Source organism: Lissotriton helveticus, chromosome 5_1, assembly GCF_964261635.1.
Source record: "Lissotriton helveticus chromosome 5_1, aLisHel1.1, whole genome shotgun sequence".
In the NCBI taxonomy this organism is placed as follows: Eukaryota; Metazoa; Chordata; class Amphibia; order Caudata; family Salamandridae; genus Lissotriton; species Lissotriton helveticus.
Window position 1 is genome coordinate 2,037,805,865 of NC_136065.1, and position 14,989 is coordinate 2,037,820,853.

Genomic DNA, 14,989 nt, shown 5'->3' on the forward strand with positions numbered 1-14,989 from the left:
CACTCATCATCCATCCATCCATCCTTCCCCTCATCATCCATCCATCCTTTCACCCATCCATCCATCCATCCTTCCCCTCCATCCATCCTTCCCCTCCATCCATCCCTTCATCATCCATCCTTCCCCTCATTGACAGAGGAGTTAAATTAAACCACGTCGGTTCTTTTGACTGGTTTGAGCTCTACCCACGCATGCGATCTGATTTCCTGACCTGTTATTCTGGAATAAACATCGGCAAATTAAGCTGGGAGAACAACTAAAACAATGACTCACCCAAGGTGGCCGCCCTCTTTAGTTGTCCGCAGATGGAAGTTGCCGTTCTTGTTTTTTTGAGTCAAGGTGGCACTCCAGCAAGTTTCACTTTCTCTTCCTTTTGTAATGGTAATGGTTACAAGGCGACGCTGTACACATCAGCTCGGCCGCATCAGGAGGGTGTGTGTCCACGGCACGGCAGAGCGCTCTCGGTGCCAATCCGGACTGGAAGCAGTTTGTTTCCCTGAGTGGACTTCATGCCACAACATTACGGTGCGGGCGCTGGACGCTGGCGTTCAGGAGAGGGTGAGTCCGGCTCCACCAGATGTGGCCGCAGTCACGTGAAAACAGTGCTCAGGAAGCTCGGTGGGTGACTGCACCAGCCGCAGGCTTCCGTCTGCCTGTAAGTCACGCATTCGGTGCTGAAATCGGAAACGCTTTACTCCGGGAACCCATAAATTGGGGGGGGGGGAAGGTGTGGCAATAAAAAGAGTGTGGGGGAGTCGAGAAAGCACTCTTAAAGGCAATTTATACATGTACTTTTAAACAACACTGCCACTGAGAAATTTGGGAACAAGGAGGAAAGTGACAGTAAAACTGTTTGTGCTTCAAATGTTGAGTAGACTGCATTTTAAAATATCTTATGGGGTTAAGGCACCTGCCGCAGAGAACTTAATTTACCCAGTAAATCTCGGGGAATAATGATAATAGCAAGATCACTCTTGTGGATTATGCACTAGCTGCAGAGTTCTGTATTTTGTCTAGTCAAATGTTTGACTCGTAAGGTAGCATAGAGCGGCAATGCTTATCCTGCACATGCCGATGACAGATTTACGTTGTATGTAGATAAGTGGGCTACTAATTTTTACTCCGAGGTCCTTTTATTAGTACAGACGACCCCATGCTCTCGTTTACGTTTTAAATTTTGACTATGGTTTTCTCCCAGGCGTCCACTTTTATCATATAATCCTTAACAGTGGAGACGAGGTGTGATTCCTACACGTAGAACCATCCGGTACATTGATTTTACCCACTTGTATGATATATTGTCAATGTGTGCATGTGATGTAAAGCGCTCTGACACCTATCGTTGGTATGATTAGTGCTATATTGAAATTACATTAAAAAATATCAATTGCCATTCTAATTGTTACTCGTTTAAATACTTGTACAGATTGAGAAATTTGACATTTGTACAGTGCATTCATATTTCTTACATATCAATCAATCAATCAAAGCATTTGTAAAGCGCACTACTCACCTGTGAGGGTCTCAAGGCACTGAGGGTAGGAGGTGCTGCTACTACTCGAAAAGCCAGGTCTTGAGGAGTCTTCTGAAGGACAGCAGGTCTTGGCAGCCGCTGTCGGTAGTAGGAGTTCCTTCAGGGCAGTGACGTGGGGAGGGGGAGGGGCAGGGTGGGGGGTAGTAATGTATGGATTACGGAGTTTAACAGGTAAGTAAACATAAATAAATAAAACAAATTTCGTTGCGCGCACTCCATCACAAAATGCGATGCAGTGCGCGCAACAACATTAGTTTTATTTATTTATATGTTTACTTACCTGTTAAACTCCGTAATCCATACCATGCTACACCCACCCTGACCCTCCCCCTCCCCACGTCACCGCCCTGCAGGAACTCCTACTAACGACCGCAGCTGGGTCTTGGGTCTACCGTAGGTAGATGGGGAGGGTGTTCCAGGTCTTGGTGGCGAGGTGGAGAACGATCTGCCACCGGAGGTCGCTCTTCCGATGCGGGGGACTGTGGCAAGGGTGAGGTCGGCGGAGCTGGCGGGTGGTGGTGTGGAAGCTGAGTCGTCTGTTGAGGTACACTGTTCCGGTGTTGTGGAGTGCTGTGTGTGGGTGAGGAGTTTGAAGGTGATCCTCTTGTTGATGGGGAGCCAGTGCAGGTCTCTCAGGTGTGGTGATTGCACAAATTCAAAGTCTGCCTTCAAACCATAGTTTCTCTTAAAAGTGATAGTAAGCTGTGTGCCTTTGTCCTCCATTGCATTGAAATCTAGCTATTAGGCTCAAGATAGCTTCCAATCAGGGGTGTACTTGGACAAAAGTAGGGCTGTTGCCCCTTTATATTCGGCCTTTGTTTTGAGCCTAGCTGGAATCTAAAATAAGTAAGCCCCCTCACCACCTGCACATTGCTGCTCTGAACAAAAAGCAAGCAGCATGTTGAATCTGCCGAATTTTGGCCCATTGTTGGCAAATTACACTGGGACAAATTCAGCATATTTCATTGGGTCCAGACAGATCCCCAATCCGGCTCAATAATAGTGCCAGATCCAGAATCCATCTGGATAACCCTTCATTCCAACAGGGCAGGCATTTCAATTCCTACCGGGTTAACCTAGCTGTTTGTCCTTTCAAAGCTGAAAATACAGCTGCAACATGGTGTACATATACTTATCAACTGTTATCCTTTAAAGCTCTGAAGTCTACCAGGTCCAGTCCTGGAGAGAGTAGCTCACTGGGGAAGAATTATGCTTTGCATTCTGGGACTTGTAATCTTGTTTTGAGCCATTATGAAATCACATACATTCTGCACTCTTGGCTTATTTTAATTCAGCCAATTGGACCAACACCCATTTTAGTGATATGTAAAAGCAAAGCCCAGGACTGGAATGGAGAAGTAGTGGTGTGCTACTTGAAAATATCTGTTCACCCTGTGGCAAGAGTCCCTTAAAATGTTTGAGATGTCACAGTTTTGGCTTTTAAGCCGACAGCACTTACATGCTAGGATTAATTTTACCCTGCACACACGTATTACAAGTGAAACTATAATTTCCAAAATGCAACATGGTTTTAGCTAAAAATTCAAGACATGCTGATAGTGTCAGTGTCACACCGGGCGAGCCATCCCAATAGGGAGGGCCCAGGCCATTCGCTCCTTGAAGACAGCCTAATGGTTGTTGTAAAGAAGGCACATCGAAGCATAAAGAGGAGGGCTGCAGCTGACATGAGTGTTCATCTTTGATCCTCATTTCAGGAATAAGTGTCATCCTCTTTGATTAAAGAGGGAAAATGTGCAGAACCTCGAGGGATTTACATTTTCAGGCTTCATCATTCACTACTACTGGGCTGTGATGTGTGGTTGGAGGTATGCAAGGCTGCTGTTCATTGAGAATGAGTTAATCCTCAGAGAAAGGAGGAGAGGACTGCCAACAAAGATAACTTTATCCTAACACTGCTGCCATCTTGGATTGGGCTGTAGACAACAATTCCAGCAACCTTTTTAAATTGGATTACCAATGCAGGTCCCTGTGTGGTGAGCAACCAAACCCAGGTGACATTAACATCTTCTGTTGGCTCTGCGGAGGCACCATCTTCATCTTGGACCAAATTACAATTGGAGATTACAGACCCCGTCAGAGTTTCGGGGGAATATTCCAGATTTGCCATTATGTTAATTGACTATATGTCGGCCTGAGGTCAATTTTCTTAACACTGTGAAAACAACATCTGCGATCCGGTTCCTTCAAAGCGTGTTCATGTGGGACGTGTATACTGATGAATTGGTGACGTATAATAGGGTTAATACATATGATTTTCTCTGGTTTGGAATAATCTAGTACTATTTCTTTTATTCTTGTGTTTTTCCTTTCCAGTATTTTTGATTTTTAGTTGTGGTCTTTCATTTTATGTGCATTCCAATGTATATATATATTGTCTTGTGTTATTGGATGTACATGAATCATCATTTTGTGCTCATATTTGTTCATTAAATGGTGAACACATGTGGGGTTCAATATTATGTCAGGTTTGTTATTGGAACGTAGTGAAGAAGCTGGGAAGTGGGATGTCGAGGGCAGTGGCAGGTGCTTACGGATTCAAGTATAAAAATGTATGTGTATGGTGGTTAACAATTGAGATTAAAGGTCATTTTGTTGGCTTGCTAGATTTTGAAGAGAAGAAAACATTGTGTGTTGTTTATGTAGCAAAAGAAGGGTCTAACCTTTTAGGTTGGCATGATCAAGGTGAACTGGACATAAGTTAAGATCCCAACCATCAGGAATGTGTGATTTCCACACATTCCTGATGGTTGGGATCTTAACTTATGTGTGATTTCCGAATTCGAGATGGAGCGGCTGACGTGATCCACGCACGCCGCCGCTGTGCTTCCTGTTGTGTCGTAGCCCCGCCCTCGAAGGTAATGGTGGTGCCGAGACGCTGAGAGATGCCGAGATGCAGGCGTTTGCACCTAATGGCAAAAGATTGGCGGTTCTGATGGAGCTCGGTGATTAACGGCCCTGTCCCTGTCCCTAGCCAGCTCCGGTCTCTGAGACTGTATTTTCGGCACACAAAACAAGACAGGTGGTGATTGATCTATGACGGAGAGGTATCGCGGGCTATGCCCTGTCTCATTTTTCTTGACTCTCTGTGTCTGTGTCTGGCATCTGGAGGATTTCTCCGTCTTGCTCTTGCTTCATTCTGCAGCCCCCATTTACCAGTCTCTGCGGATTTTCTGTGCTCGACCTCTGACCCCCAGACCTCCAGACCTCCAACCCTCGCCGCTCTGCAGTTCTGTGTGCTGCTCACTGCTCTCTGCAGCTGGTTGCTGCGTGTCGCCGTGGGTTATTATTTCCCCCTCTCATCTCTCTTTCCACTCTTGTCATTGACATTGAAGCTCCCCCGGGGCCCAGCCTCAAGCAGGGCCCCGTCATCAAGAGGTTGATTGTGATTTGAACCAGTCTGTCTTGTCCCTCCCTGACTGCCACTTACACCCTTATTTTTGCCAACGACCATAAAAAGGGAGGAGGGGCATAGCGGCCACCGCCTAATTATGTCAGTGAGAGCGAGGGGTAAGCAGGCTAAGCAGGACCAAGATCTGCTGAAATCAATCAACAAAACCCTACCTGCAGATAAAGGGGTAAAAAAAAACAGACGGAAAAATCAACAAAAGAACGCCCTGAGGCAAAAGACTGCTGAGATGCATTCAGACAGAAATAAATACGAAGTACTAAGAGAAGAGAATGAGACTGTGGATAGCGAGGATATCGAAGTCAATGAGGGCGAAGTAGAGGTAGAGGTGGAGACAGGCGGAGATACGGAGATCCAGGACCGCCCCGACCATTCAAAGGGGCCAAGCCTGACAGTAGCTGTTGGGAAAAGTACAGTGAAAGGCAAAAAGGACGATCTGGAGACGGAGGAGAAAACCGTATGTGCTAAGATGACCTTGAGGGGCGCTGCAGTTAACAAACCATCCTCACCACAAGGCACTGGGAGTCAGTTAAAACAATATCCCCTTTTCTCAAAACCCCTTCTCCAACAGGGGCAACAGGGGCAGCTCTCAAGTACCCCGATGCGGGGTGGGCCAAAGCGGGAGGAGAAAAAAGATGCCCCGGGACAAAAAGTTCAGAGTACTGAAGGGGTACTAAAGAACTCCATAACGCCTGAGATGCCCGAGACATCAAAGGGGGTAGATAAGGAGAAGGAGCATTCCGAGCACTCCGAGGAAATCATATCTGCGGCTCCCCTAGCACTTATAACATCGGCTCTGGATACCAGCCAAAGTCCCGAGCTGATCATGAAAACCGCTAGCCAAGAGTTAAGCCAAGAGTTAAGCCTGCAGTCATCGCAAATATCAAAAGAGGATGACCTACTCTCCCTTCCTAACACCACAAAAACGAACTCCATTGAATTTCTGCTTGGAACTATCCTTCAGGAACTAAGAGATTTTAAAGAATCACAGGCACAGGAGATTGCGCAATTACACACTAGGCTCACAAAAATGGAAGAGTGCCTTGGGAACCTTCCTTCAAAGATCAGTGAGGCTGAGACTCGGATCTCATCCCTGGAGGATTCACTGTCAACAATGCAGAAAGATCTATCAGTGGCCAATAGGGAAAGAGCCCAGTTAGTGGAAAAAATGCAGGACCTCGAAAACTACAATCGGAGATCAAATTTACGCCTGGTAGGTATACCAGAGGGGGTGGAAGACAAGGATGTAGTCAAGTGGTCGAAGTCTCTCCTGAAAACAGCCATACCGGAGCTCCAAGGCGATTTGACTATCACTAGAGCACACAGAGTCCCGGCATATAAACCCAATAACTTGAAATATCCGCGTACAATTCTGCTTAACTTTTCAGATTTTAGGGTGAAGGAGAGAATTCTAAACACAGCATATTCCAAGAAATCATTTAATGCAGAAGGAATAAACAATTTTCGAATTTTCTCGGATATGTCAGCGGCCTCTGTCCACAGACGTCGGGCCTTTGTCAAAATGATAGACTCTTTCAAAAGCAAGGGAGCCCAGGCTATGATTGTGCAACAGTCAAAACTTAAGGTCCTGGCTAAAGGGAGGTTCTTTATTTTTACAATTCTCGACGAAGCCCAGTCCTTCCTGGAAGGATTAGGAGGATAGCCCACCAGATCTCCAGCTGTATCATACTCCTAGCAGATTCAAGAATTTAGTCTATAACAGCTCCGATCGACATGGGGGGGGGGGGTTGTCCATAACAGGAAGCACAAAAAGGATGCAATGCAATGGCATCCAACAAGAAGAAACAGAAGGAAAGGACGGACGTGGAACACGGGGGCATCCGTCCAACTGAGGGGGGTGGAAGGGGGTCCGGGGTGGTGAAGGGAGGTGTTGCAAGGGAAAAAACGAGAGTTCAAATACAATATGTTTCTCTACATTTCTATGACTACAGTACGAGCAATGTTATTCTTTTTCATTTATCTTTATTTTTTTTTCTATATCCTGCACAAATAATTCTTTGCACTTGCCACTTTTGCCCGTATGGATTATAATAAGCTGTCAAGTTTCTTTGAGTATATTTGCTTATTTTGCACTAGGGGGCTCTTAACCCTTCAAGTCCGTGCTGCTATTTGTATCAGCCTGCTGATTAATTGCATATTTGCACAGTTGCTGCTCGTTTGCACATTTGCACATTGCAATTTAGATTCTTATGAATGTTTCCATCAATATCTGCTGCTGCTATTACACTATTATGTATCACCTATCGGTTATATACGTCGTCGTTGTTGCTTATATATTTATAGATTTGCACATTTGCACACTTCCTGAGGGCCTCGCCCATCATCTCAAATATGCCCGTTTGCAGATTTGCACATCTAATTTCAGTTTCTCTAGGAATATTTCTATGAATATTTGTTGCTATTATGCTACTGGCCTATATTGTTATATACATTTATATTACCTATTGGTTATACTTGTTGCTGCTGTAGTTTTTTGTTTATTTGCTGATTTGCACACTTGCACATTGGCTGAGGGCCACGTTCAACATCTCGTATATGTTTGCTTGCACATTTCCACATTTAAATTCAGTCTCTTCACGAACGCTCCTGTGAATATCCGCTGCTATTATGTTATGGGTCTAGACTGCTATATATATATATATTATTTATTGATTATATGTGTTGTTGCTGTTGAATCTATTTTTGCAAATTTGCACACTAGCGTATTAGTTGAGGGTCACGCCCAACATCTCGAACATGAAATAATATGGTGAAATTTATTTCTTTAAACGTTAATGGATTGAATAACTTTCGTAAAAGGAATGCTACTGAGTGCTGGCTGAAAAACCTTTCACCAGATGTCATCTATTTACAAGAAACCCATCATAAAGACCATGCAGAGTCAGCTAAACTCTTCAAAAGCTGGGTGGGCTATAACATATCTGCCCCAGCAGGGATGGCTCAGAGAGGAGTTTCCATATTAATAGGGAGACATGTAGGGTTTAATCTTGAAGGGTCTTGCACGGACATTAGAGGTAGATGGGCAGTTGCACACGGTAAATTAAATAACGTCAGTGTTATTCTTGCTACAGTTTATGCACCAATTCTTGACGACCCTCAAGTCATTCTACAAGTAAAACAGGCAATAACTGGTCTGCCCGGGCCAATAATCTGGGGGGGAGATTTTAATCTATTGCAAAACCCGCGATTGGACTCGACTAAGAAAGATCGTCGTCAGAATAAACCCCAAGTTGCTTTAGCAGTCCAAAGTTGTAAAATAGATCTTGATCTTATTGACCACTGGCGAAAGTTAAATCCTATCAAGCGCGAGTATTCATGCCACTCAGCAAAATACAATTCAGCGTCAAGGTTAGATTTTTTTCTGTCATCCCATGATTTAGTATTATACAATTATGCCCATCTACCTAATGCTTTCTCAGACCATGCAGCTCTTTGTATGGAGGTGAATCTGGGGAATCACGAAGCTAGATCTAAAAGTAGATGGTTTTTTAATAAACTTAATCTCCTTGACCAACAATGGTGCACAGATATTAACGAAAGGATTGAGCAATTTTTTATACAGAATAGAGGTTCAGCCCCATTAAATATAATCTGGGATGCTTTTAAAGCCACTCTTCGTGGAATAATTACATCTAAAGAAATCCCTAAGCTGAGGGCAAAAAGGGAGGAGAAAATCAAACTCCAAACTGAACTTTCACAGGCAGCCCAAGAGCATTTTAGGGTCAGATCTAAGATCTCTGGTCACAAACTCAACGTGGCAAAATGCAAAATGAAGAACTTTTATTATGATTTAGGCGAGACAAATAGCAACCTATATGCACAAAAAATATATGAAGAGAGTGAATATACAGGAAAGCTTCTGGCCTGGCAATCTAAAGAAAAGCAGGTTCACAATAGAATAGATCAGCTATTAGACCCTACTACTAAAATACAAGTTAAGACCACCACCTCTATTGGCGAACTGTTTTTAAAACATTATGAGGGAATTTATCAAGTATCTGAAGGGGCTACATCTGACTCTACCTTGGAATTTTTAGAACAACTTGAAATACCTAAATTAGATCTTGAGGGCATTAATTATCTTACTCAAGATTTCACAATATTGGAATTAGAGGAAGTGATAGAGTCTTTCCCCAACGGTAAGGCCAACGGTGAGGATGGCCTTCCCATCGAATTTTAAAAAAGATTTGAGGGAACACTACGCAAAGAACTTCTGAAATTAGTTAATAACTTACTCCAAGGTGGTCGGTCCCCTACCGGATTCCTTCCATATAGCGGTGGTGGTCAGTATTTTAAAAAAGGGAAAGGACAAGGAAAATATAAATTCATACCGCCAGATTAGCCTTCTGAATACAGATTATAACATTTTTACAAAACTTTTAGCAAACCGATTAAATAAAATAATAGGATCCCTGGTAGCTCACGATCAGTGCGGTTTCATTGCAGGCAGACACCTTCATTCCAACACTACATTTTTATTGGAGGCACTAGATTATTTTATAAACTAATAAGGTGAAGGCTCAAATTTGTTTTTTAGATGCGGAGAAAGCCTTCGATCTAGTCTCTTGGGATTGCCTGTTTGCAATTTTACGCAGTTTTAATTTCCCGAATGTTTTTATTTTTCTCCTACGACAATTGTATGTGAATTCTAGGGCACAAATTATCATTAATAATACAAATATTGGGTCCTGTAAAGTCACTAGAGGTACGCGACAGGGATGTCCCCTGTCGCCAATTTTATTTGCATTATTTATCGAACCTCTCGCAATCGCCATCAGGAATATTAAAGCTGACACAGCCCCAATATTAGGAATGACAAATATAAAATTGTATGTAGATGATATTGCCCTTTTTATAGATTCTAAACCCTCTAGTCAACGGAGGATTTTAAAAATCTTCTCTGATTTTCAAAAGCTAGGGGGTTATAAAATTAATGTAAACAAAACGGAAATTATTCTGGTGAACTGCACTATAGACACTTTAGCTCCGGAATTCAGGCGGATATATAACACAAATCCAAAAAGATATCTTGGAATATTTGTATCAGATAGCCTAGACGACCTTTTTGCACTAAACTTTTTATCTTTATTAAAAAAGGTGGGCTTACTTTTAGACCGGTGGAATTTGTTACCCCTGTCTATTATAGGGCGTGCATCGCTAATTCGTATGTCGGTATTACCCCTTTTTAATTTCCTTTTTTGTGCAATTCCCTGCGCAATCCAGGCCTCTTATTTTAAAAAAGTAGAAGCGCTGATTTCTTCTTTCCTATGGGCAAAAAAATCTTCCAGACTTGCACTGAGCACTTTGTATTTATCATCTACACAAGGAGGGCTGTCCCTCCCAAATATTAGAGAATATTATTTTGCGTCTTTTGCACATTATAGTCACAGGTTTTCTGTTTTAGATCTCCATGAGTCAGATGATTTTTTTATCAAAAGGACGCTGTTGGAATTGAAAATTTATGACCCAGTGAGAATCACTAAAGATCCAAAAAAAGTACGCTATACATCCCTGCAGTGGATCTTTAAGGTGAAAACTCAGTTTTTTAAATTCTATGGATTACCTAATTTTAGCAGCAAGACAAATTTAATGAATTTTAGCTTGGGAGACGCTGGATGTATGGACAAATATATATTAACTATTTGGAAGGAGAATGGCTTTGAGAAAATTGAAGACTTCCTCTTGGGCAACAGATGGAAATCCTGGGATGAAATCAATAGTCAGTTAATCCATTCGCACTGCATGCTGAACTGGTCCTTCATCAGGATAAATCCAAAACTTAGAGAACTCACTATAGGAAATCTATTCATGAAAGAAAATATTTCCACTATCCTTAACAACAAAACACAAAAGAAAATGAGTATTTGGATTAAAACACTAAGAGAAGGCAAAGATCAGGACCTTTACAGCAAGATTATTGAAAGATGGAAAAAGAGGGAAGATATTACAATTAATCAACAGGTATGGGACAAAATAAATAAGTTTAATAAAACCATTTTTCGAGGAGCAAATTTTAAACGTATGCAATTCTTTAACAAATGGTTGATATATAGAACACCGTCCTTTTTGCATAATATCTTCCCCCAAGTAGCTGACAAATGTTTCCGATGTGAAGGAAAAGGCACGTGGAAACACATTGTTTGGGAATGCCCCAAAATCCAGGTATTATGGAAGGAAATAGAAAAATATCTCTCAATTGTCCTTAAAACTAATATTGTCCTTGATGAATTGACTTCCGTCCTAGGTTGCTCTCCTATCCACACTCAACACGATGAGTCCCTTTTTATAGCTTATTTAATAGCTAAATCCCTTATATTACAGTCCTGGAAAACAGACCTTGTCCCATCTTTCCAAGTATGGAAGATAAAATTACTTCGAATGCAGGATAGGGAAAGAACATACGCTTTAAGATCGGGGGCTCTGAAAAAATATGAGAAATTTTGGAGTGGGTTTGATCCTTAAATTTGCCTTGCTACTATTTATTCCGATTTAAAATTGGTTTATTAGGTTCGTTATGTATATGCACGATGCACTTTATAAATCTAGCTATGAAAAATTAACTGAGAAATTTCAAAGGGAATTTAAAGTTCCTATATTTTTTTAACTCTAACAAAATCTTTTGAATATTAGTGAAAGTCTATTGCCTGTTTGCTCTTACACAACTTTGCACTTTATAATTTAAATGTTATAACTAAAAACTGTATGGTTGTTTTCAATATTCTTTTCTTCTAGACTGTATTAATTGGATCTCAAATATGTCATGTCTCTTGTACTGTATTGTATTGTTATATATGAACTCTCAATAAAAAAAAATTATTAAAAAAAAGGAATGTGTGATTTCCAAATCCCTATTAATGTGCATGAATGCTATAATTGAAAACCAGTGGAGGAAGAAATATTCAGATGTATTTTCTTAACATTTTGGCAAACTGAAAGGTTTCCAGCATAAATAGTGTTAAAAACTAAGTTTACACCTCTTGCACACAAGATGTGAAAGAAACCTTTATCCTTAAGGGAAGGCCTATGATAGGAATTCAGTAAATTGTGTAGCATGGATGTAATTGAATCTATAGAAGGGTTGAAATGGTTAGTTCTAATAGTATTAGCTCACAAATGTGACAATTCATTGCATTTGTGTATCGATTTACGTGATTTCAGCTAAAGTAGATGGGGAACCTCCACCCAATATAAATTAAATGTTGAGCACTTTAGAAAGAGTTTCCGTCTTTACCTCTAATATGTCTGACACCTACAATCAGGTAGTTTTAAGTCATGATTCTAGATACCTAGTATCCTTTGTAACTCCTGATGGTGTATTCAGTTTAATTGAATATCGTTTGCCTTGGCGTCTGCTTCATCGGTATTTCAGAGGCTCATAAAGAAATTATTAAAGGGATGTGCAGATATTCATTACTTCCAGGATGATATACTTCTGTCTGTTTACAGTGTGGAACTACACAATGCAAGCTAAATAAAGTGTTTCAAATTCTACAAGATAGTGGATTAACTTTGAGAAATGACAAATACAAGTTTGAAAGACATGGGGTTTATTACCTACATATACAAGTGTGTTGTTATCCCCAAAATGTAATTATTAGGAGCAAAAGGATGAAGCTCTGCTATCTACCAACAGAGACCTACTAAGATCCTTTTTAGGGTTGGATAAATTCTATGTAAAATTTGCTCCACTTTTTATAAAACTGATCCATTAATACAGTTACAGAAAAAGCATATTACGTTTGTATGGAGTGAAGAGTGCCAAATGCTTTTGAGAGCATACGTGCAGAAATACTTTCTGCTAATCCATAATGCTTTGCACGTGTTGGTTCATATCTCATCCTTTTTGCCAGTATAACAAGGAGAGAACCACTAGCAAAGATAACTTTGCTAAGTATGCTTATTTGATAATTACACAAGTACTACGGTCGCTGGTACATCCTCCTCCCACTTCTCAGCAACCGCCGCCCTTTCTGATTCAAAACCTGTCATAATATTAAACCCCACACTCAGTCTGTTAGGGACCGGCTACAATTTAGAAATTATGACGTACTTAGCAGGATTAGTCTATGAGCCTGTTCTAGAACACTTTGTCTTTCTGGAGAATGGTCAGGCACTTCGTTTTTACACAATGTTTGAGGAGCCCAAAACTTAAACTATAGGCACTGTTAGAACCGGGGTCTCTAGTTGGCAGGGGTATGCACCCTAGTCCAAGTAGGGACCACCGCTTCCGACCTGGTAGCTTGGCGCAGAGCAGCAAAGGCGTAACCTTAGAGGTAATGTGTAAAGTACTTGTGCAACACAGAACGGCGATGACACAGCAAAAACACTCACAAAAGGAACACCACACCAGTTTTGTATAAGAATAAGAATTTCTTTATCTAAAAATTATGCGAGAACCAAAAGCAGGTAAATCCAGCTCCAGGCAAGATCAATAATAAAAAGGATTCCAGTTTCCAAGCAAGATCAATAATCAATAAGAATGAATCCAGTTCCCAGGCCTGATCAATAATAAAAAGGATTCCAGTTTCCAAGCAAGATCAATAATCAATAAAAATGAATCCAGTTCCCAGGCCTGATCAATAATAAAAAGGATTCCAGTTTCCAAGCAAGATCAATAATCAATAAGAATGAATCCAGTTCCCAGGCCTGATCAAATCACCAAAAGCTCATGTGTGCCAAGGGCTCCTGCTGGTAATGTCTTTCTCACAGTGTCCTTGGATGGCAAAAGTTCACTTGAGGTAGGTTCTTATGGTCAAAATTCACTGTGGGAAGGTTCTTAGGCCAAAGTTCCCTTGTAGCGTAATAAGTGTGCCTCTCATAGAAATGATGTTCCCAGCCAAGCACAAAGCTCACACTCCAGGTACCCGGCCAACCCGCACCCCGCCCCCTCACAGCAGCCTGGTTGCACTGAGGCGTTACCTGGGGTGGTGGTTGCGGGCACGGGTGCGAGGCTCCTCTCCCCCTGGGGCCTTGGGCTCAGCAGGCGCTGCAGGGGTGGGGGTCACAGTCACACAGCGCTCCTTTAGTACAGCGCTTAACAGTGCCTCCAAGTCCTGGGCAACGACGGAGCCTCCTGCCACACAGCGCTTCGCTTCTCAGCGCTACACAGCGCGCTCCGGTCCCAGTGGCGGTGACCTCAGAGCCAGTTTCAGTCGGCTTGCGCCAGAAGCAGAGGCAATCACAGAGCCCTCGGGAGGATCACGGGGCAAGCAGTGCTGAGGGCAGGCACAGCGTTGCAGGGCAAATCTTTAGTGTTGTTGCTGTTCCAAAGGGCAGTCTTTAAAACGCTGTGGTCCAAGGACAGGTAGTTTCCTTTAGCTTAAAAAGGGTGCAGTCCCAAAAAGGCAATTTTTAAAAGGTTGAAGACTCTTTAAAATATTGTTCAAAGAGAAGTAGTTCCTTTGGGATGTTGTGGAGACACTCTGGTGGTGATGTTGCAGTCTCCCATGCAGGGCAGGATCAGCAGACAGTAGGGCAGCTCAGCAGGTTGTGGGGTAGCAGTTCCTTGGAGCAGTCAGCCTCCTTCCCAGTGGCAATCCTCTTGCGCAGCAGTCCTCACTCCAGCAGGGATTCTTCCAGGTCCAGCAGTGTAACAAGAATGTGAGGCCAGGACCCTCCCTTATATATCTTTTTAGTCTAAGGGCTAGAAAGTGGTGGAAGTCTCTGGAAGGGTCTGGGGGCAGGGGCTTCTGGAAGAGTCCAGGGTGTTCTGGTATGTTCCCTGCCTTCCCTGACCTAGCTGTCACAGTGACGAGAGACAGGCCGTTAAGGCTACAGTGGGCAGCCTTCACAGCTCATCCCAGGGAAGAAGGTGTGAATCACCACTCCCACCTCCCAACCCAGGCAGGCTATCAGTATACAGAGGGGAGGGGGGAGTCTGCAGCCTAATCTAAGTGTAGGCAGGAAAAGGTCCCCTTTATAAAAGTGGGATCCCTATCGTAGTAATGCCCAAACCTATATATCATTGGAAAGGGTTCCCCGCTCCGAGTCCAACAAGACCAAACATG

At 42.5% G+C, this 14,989-nt stretch overlaps 1 protein-coding gene across 1 annotated transcript in view; it reads left to right on the plus strand.

Moving 5' to 3' along the window:
- Positions 1 to 375: 375 nt before the first annotated feature.
- Positions 376 to 14,989, plus strand: part of LOC144756225 (butyrophilin subfamily 1 member A1-like) — a 121,776-nt gene continuing 107,162 nt past the window's right edge. The window contains exon 1 of the mRNA XM_078645842.1: positions 376 to 558. The gene's annotated coding sequence lies outside the window, so the exon portion shown is untranslated. The remainder of the gene's footprint in view (positions 559 to 14,989) is intronic.